Source organism: Pelobates fuscus, chromosome 7 (genome assembly GCF_036172605.1).
Source record: "Pelobates fuscus isolate aPelFus1 chromosome 7, aPelFus1.pri, whole genome shotgun sequence".
Classification (NCBI taxonomy): Eukaryota; Metazoa; Chordata; class Amphibia; order Anura; family Pelobatidae; genus Pelobates; species Pelobates fuscus.
The window spans coordinates 85,893,104-85,899,103 of record NC_086323.1 but is presented as its reverse complement, the minus strand read 5'-3'; positions in this window follow the sequence as shown (position 1 = coordinate 85,899,103).

Sequence of the window (6,000 nt, the reverse complement as noted above, 5' to 3'; positions counted from 1 at the left end):
ACCCTATCGGGTCCAGTAGAAATTCCTGGGAGGATGGCAACAACCTAGGATAATCTACCGTCATCCCGAGAAGTTGAGGGAACCATGATTGTGTTTCCCAGAACGGGGTCACCAGGACCAGTTCGGCCTGATATCTGCAAGAGTGTAGGAGGGTGTGAGGGATCATGGAGAACGGTGGAAAGGCATATAGGAGGTCTCTGCTCCAAACCTGCGATCCGGCCTCCAGCTGAAGAATCGTGGGAGCTGGGTGTTGAGCCGGGAGGCGAATAGGTCTCAGATTATGTAGGCGTTACTTACTCTCACGTAAACGTTAGCCCTAGCCTGTATTAAACAGCTTGCATGTTAATATATAATGATTATATATGCCTAGCTAACCTGAGAACGCAATGTTACTTAAAACATAAAATGAAGCAGACACTCATGTGAGAATATACCGATGTTCTTGTTTACTGTACTCGTGCAAATTTACAGATATATATATCTCCTATTCTTCCTTTCTGTTACGTTCCCATAATGCTTCAATAAAACAAAGATTGACAAAAAAATGTACAGATAGAAGTTGTAATTGATGTTATTATGACAGAGATTTATATAGATATACACATACTTGTATATTAATGTGTGTATTAGCAATATATATATATAGCTAATATTTACACATTTACTAATATACAGTTATGTATGCATAATACACAGAAATTTCATGAATATATAACATACAGTTGCAAGAAAAAGTATGTGAACCCTTTGGAATGATATGGATTTCTGCACAAATTGGTCATAAAATGTGATCTAAGTCACAACAATAGACAATCACAGTCTGCTTAAACTAATAATACACAAAGAATGAAATGTTGCCATGTTTTTATTGAACACACCATGTAAACATCCACAGTGCAGGTGGAAAAAGTATGTGAACCCCTAGACTAATGACATCTCCAAGAGCTAATTGGAGTGAGATGTCAGCCAACTGGAGTCCAATCAATGAGATGAGATTGGAGGTGTTGGTTACAGCTGCCCTGCCCTAGAAAAAAAAATAAACTAGTTCTGGGTTTGCTTTTCACAAGAAGCATTGCCTGATGTGAATGATGCCTCGCACAAAAGAACTCTCAGAAGACCTACAATTAAGAATTGTTGACTTGCATAAAGCTGGAAAGGGTTATCTCCAAAAGCCTTGCTGTTCATCTGTCCACGGTAAGACAAATTGTCTATAAATGGAGAAAGCTCAGCACTGCTGCTACTCTCCCTAGGAGTGGCCGTTCTGTAAAGATGACTGCAAGAGCACAGCGCAGACTGCTCAATGAGGTGAAGAAGAATCCTAGAGTGTCAGCTAAAGACTTACAAAAGTCACTGGCAAATGCTAACATCCCTGTTAGCGAATCTACAATACGTAAAACACTAAACAAGAATGGATTTCATGGGAGGATACCACAGAGAAAGCCACTGCTGTCCAAACAAAACATTGCTGCACGTTTACAGTTTGCACAAGAGCACCTGGATGTTCCACAGCAGTACTGGCAAAATATTCTGTGGACAGATGAAACCAAAGTTGAGTTGTTTGGAAGAAACACACAACACTATGTGTGGCGGAAAAGAGGCACAGCACACCAACATCAAAACCTCATCCCCACTGTAAAGTATGGTGGTGGGGGAATCATGGTTTGGGGCTGCTTTGCTGCGTCAGGGCCTGGACGGATTACTATCATCGAAGGAAAAATGAATTCCCAAGTTTATCAAGACATTTTGCAGGAGAACGTAAGGCCATCTGTCTACCAGCTGAAGCTCAACAGAAGATGGGTGTTGCAACAGGACAATGACCCAAAGCATAGAAGTAAATCAACAACAGAATGGCTTAATCAGAAGAAAATACGCCTTCTGAAGTGGCCCAGTCAGAGTCCTGACCTCAACCCGATTGAGATGCTGTGGCATGACCTCAAGAAAGCGATTCACACCAGACATCCCAAGAATATTGCTGAACTGAAACAGTTCTTTAAAGAGGAATGGTCAAGAATTACTCCTGACCGTTGTGCACGTCTGATCTGCAACTACAGGAAACGTTTGGTTGAAGTTATTGCTGCCAAAGGAGATTCAAACAGTTATTAAATCCAAGGGTTCACATACTTTTTCCACCTGCACTGTGAATGTTTACATGGTGTGTTCAATAAAAACATGGCAACATTTTATTCTTGTGTGTTATTAGTTTAAGCAGACTGTGATTGTCTATTGTTGTGACTTAGATGATGATCAGATCACATTTTATGACCAATTTGTGCAGAAATCCATATCATTCCAAAGGGTTCACAAACTTTTTCTTGCAACTGTATATGTAATGAGCACATATTGGCCTAGTCTTGTTGATAGGTGCACACTCCAAAACAATAACATATAGAAAGTGAAGAGCACACTCATAGGACTTAAAAATATACAAGATAACATTTATCATTCACCATTTCAGTCTCATTACCACACTTTCCTTAACCCCTTTAGAAAATATTCCGTCATGATTCCTTTTTATTCCACAAGTTGTGACCTTAAGTGGTTAATATGTCAAGGTAGTTTCATAGAAACATTGATTATATGCAAATACATGTCTGCTTAAAATAAGTTCACTCTTTTGTCTATTATGAAGCCCTATTAGTGCTTTCTTTCACACTGGAGCAATAGTTTAGGTAGGCTCTGCCAAAAGTTGCCAGTGACCTGTCCTGAGGAGAGGGGGATGGAGAAGCCAGGTGGCGAGGGAGGCTGTTCTTGCAGCCTCTCACTCCTCCCTCGCGCACCCTCTGTGATGCCAGAATCCGGAATATGACGTCATTCCAGACCCTGGCATACTATACAGCGGGCGGGAGGAGTGAGGAGCTGCTTCACACTGAACCCCAGTGAGTTGAGTGTTTGACTGTCAGTGTGTGTGTGTGTCAGCGAGTGTCTGCCTGTGTATGTGTGTGTGTCAGTGAGTATCTGTGTGTGTGTCAGTGAGTGAGTGTAAGTCTGTCAGCGAGTGTCTGTGTGTGTGTGTGTGTCTGTCAGTGAGTATGTAGGTCAGTGAGTGTCTGTGTGTGTGTGTGTCAGGGAGTGAGTGTGTCTGTCTGTCAGTGAGTGTATGTCTGTCAGTAAGTGTATGTGTATGTGTCAGTCAGCAAGTGTGTCTCTGTGTGTCTGTCAGTGAGTGAGTGACATGAGGGGGCGGCAACATGGATCTTTGCCTAGGGCGGCAGAAATCCTTGCACCGGCCCTGTATAACATTACAATGCATGCTGAAACCATAATGATGAAATGTGTCCCGATAGGTACAGACTGAAATGTGTTTTACTGTTCCCAAAACTCTGTTTAACAGAGAGATACAATGCATATTGTTTGCATATTGCTTGTCATAATCTCCCATGGGCCACTGGACATACAGAAAAGCATCATATTGGGGTATACCACTCTAACAGCACATTGCTTACTAACAGGTATGCTAAAAATGAGGAGATTCCGTGCAGGTCATCTGCGTAGTATGAGAACTCCACTATTTATTAGAGGTCAATCTTTTGTCATGGAGAGGTTAAAGTAGGATTTATAAATCATAAATGAACAATATGACCAGAAAGACCGAAAGCAAGCAGCATAAATAAGAGTGTTCAGGAAACATGCACTATGCAAAGTAATTTAATGTTTTACCGCGACGGATGCCTTTGCTGTGGAGGAACTTCATCCCACAAACTATTTCTGCAGCCAGCCATGTTTGAACATGAGGACTCTGAATGATATTTCATTATACCTTTCATACCAATTCTATATTCCAGTTTTAACATCTTACTTAAAATAAACTTGCGTATAAAATTACTGTACTTAGGTTTCCTCCACTTATATACTCCAACACATATATAAAATATTCCTGTTTGAATATAAAATACATAGTTTATCATACAGGCTTTACAGTCCATACAACACAATCTTGTTATTTAACATAGCAACAGGATTACAAATGTAATTAGAGATACGTGTGAACTATGATCAACGGGTTAATATTGATGCCTTGAATTTGTCCATTATGGGAACACTACAGTCACTAGAACAACGTGTCCCTGCAGGCTTATTAATGGAAACACTGACGTTTCAGAAAGTAAAGTGTTTACATTAGTGCCTAGTAACAACTCTAGTGGCAGTCACTCAGAGAGCCACTAGAGGTGCTACCTGTGTCAGTGCAACAATGGCATTCAGAGCATGGAGACGCTGAATGTTCCCCATAAAGAAGCATTGATTCATGATACATGCGCAGTAGACTCCCAATGCTTTCCTATGTCTGACGATCTCAGACACGAGGAGAGACCGGTGCGGTGTGGGGGAATGAAGGCGAGTAGAATCAGAAAGGGGGCAAGTGACCTATATGGTTATTTTACCATTATAGCGTCAAGAATACATGTTTGTGTTCCTGACACTATAGTGTTCTTTAAATGCACCCTTGCAGGTAGCAATGTGCGCGGATTGGGAAATGATAGTGGGAAGGACTTGGAAAGGATTTGATTAGACACATGATTATCTGAAGGAGATGAATTCTTCTGGATATGGATGGAGATTGAAAGAGTGGATAATTTACTGTCAATGGAACATATGTTTAATACAGAAAAATATGACCAATTCTAAAACAATTTGCAATCCTACCTGTCTAGTGTATTAAAGAATACATTTGTGATAGAATTAAAGTCTAAATGTAAATAAAATCATATTTAAAAAATATTTATATTTTGCATAATGAACTCATCCAATTTAAATGTGCTGGGAAGTTTAATTTACATCAATAAGACAGTGACCTCTAAGGATCTGCACGTTTAAACTGGTTTAGCGGTTTATATGACGCATAAAATAAAGCCAGATTGAGCCAGGTACTGATTGACAGCCACTAAAGGCAGTCTTAACACCGCAAAGTAATTCTTGCAGTTTCTCAGAAACTGCAATAATTAACATTGCAGGCTTAAGGAGACAGGAACATTGCACCCAGACTACTTCAATGAAATGAAGTGGTCTGGGTGCCTATAGTATCTCTTTAAGGAAAGGGGCACTAGTGTAAGAAAGGAGGATTATGTTGTGTAAAGTTGAAAAGGAAAGATGATAATATTTTAATATTTATTATTTTTTTTCTCTCTCTGTCTACCTTCAATATATATATATATATATATATATATATATATATATATATATATACATATATACATACATATATATATATATATATATATATATATATATATATTATATTTAAAGCTGCACTGTCAACCTTAATGGAACTTTGCCGAATTTGCAAAGACTCCCGACGGTAACATTGCCACTAGGGGTCCGGAGGCCGGTAAATTTGAGGTTTACTTACGTGAATCTGTCCCTTGCGGGCACAGACATTTTGATCCAGCGCATCCTCTGCGGACGCAATATCACTGCTATACTCTCACGAATGCACAAGAATACAGCAATGAGGTCTACGGAGGATTCTGCCTCCAAAGACACAGCCTATTCCTTGCAGCTGTTGCTGGTGACGTTTGTCGAGACTGACACAGACTCCGTCCTGACTCTAAGAAAGTCAGGCAATGGAGAAAGTAGCCCCTACTTTGTCTCTGTATATCTCTTGACTGGGTTGGAATTTCAGTAAAATTTCCAACACACTCCAAATGAGTATATCATAAAGATTCTATCCTAATTTGGGGGGTGGGGAGGGGATGAAGGGGTGGGTTACAGCGCCCCTTTACAGAAAGAAACAAACTGATCTGATTTTTTTTTTATTAAAGTGTGGATGCAACATGGTACCCTGCCTGTGACATCACAGGAGCTTTATGGGCAATTCTTTATTGATTGTGCTGAAATCTTTGTTAAATTCAAACTCAACATAATGGCAGCTTTTCAGAACTTTCTGAGGTCCTGGTTTACTATCACCTTTTAAAGGGCACACAGATTACTTCACCTCATTGAAGTTGTCTGGGTGCAGTGCCTCTGTTCCCTTAACCCTGCAATTGTGATTATCACAGTTATTAA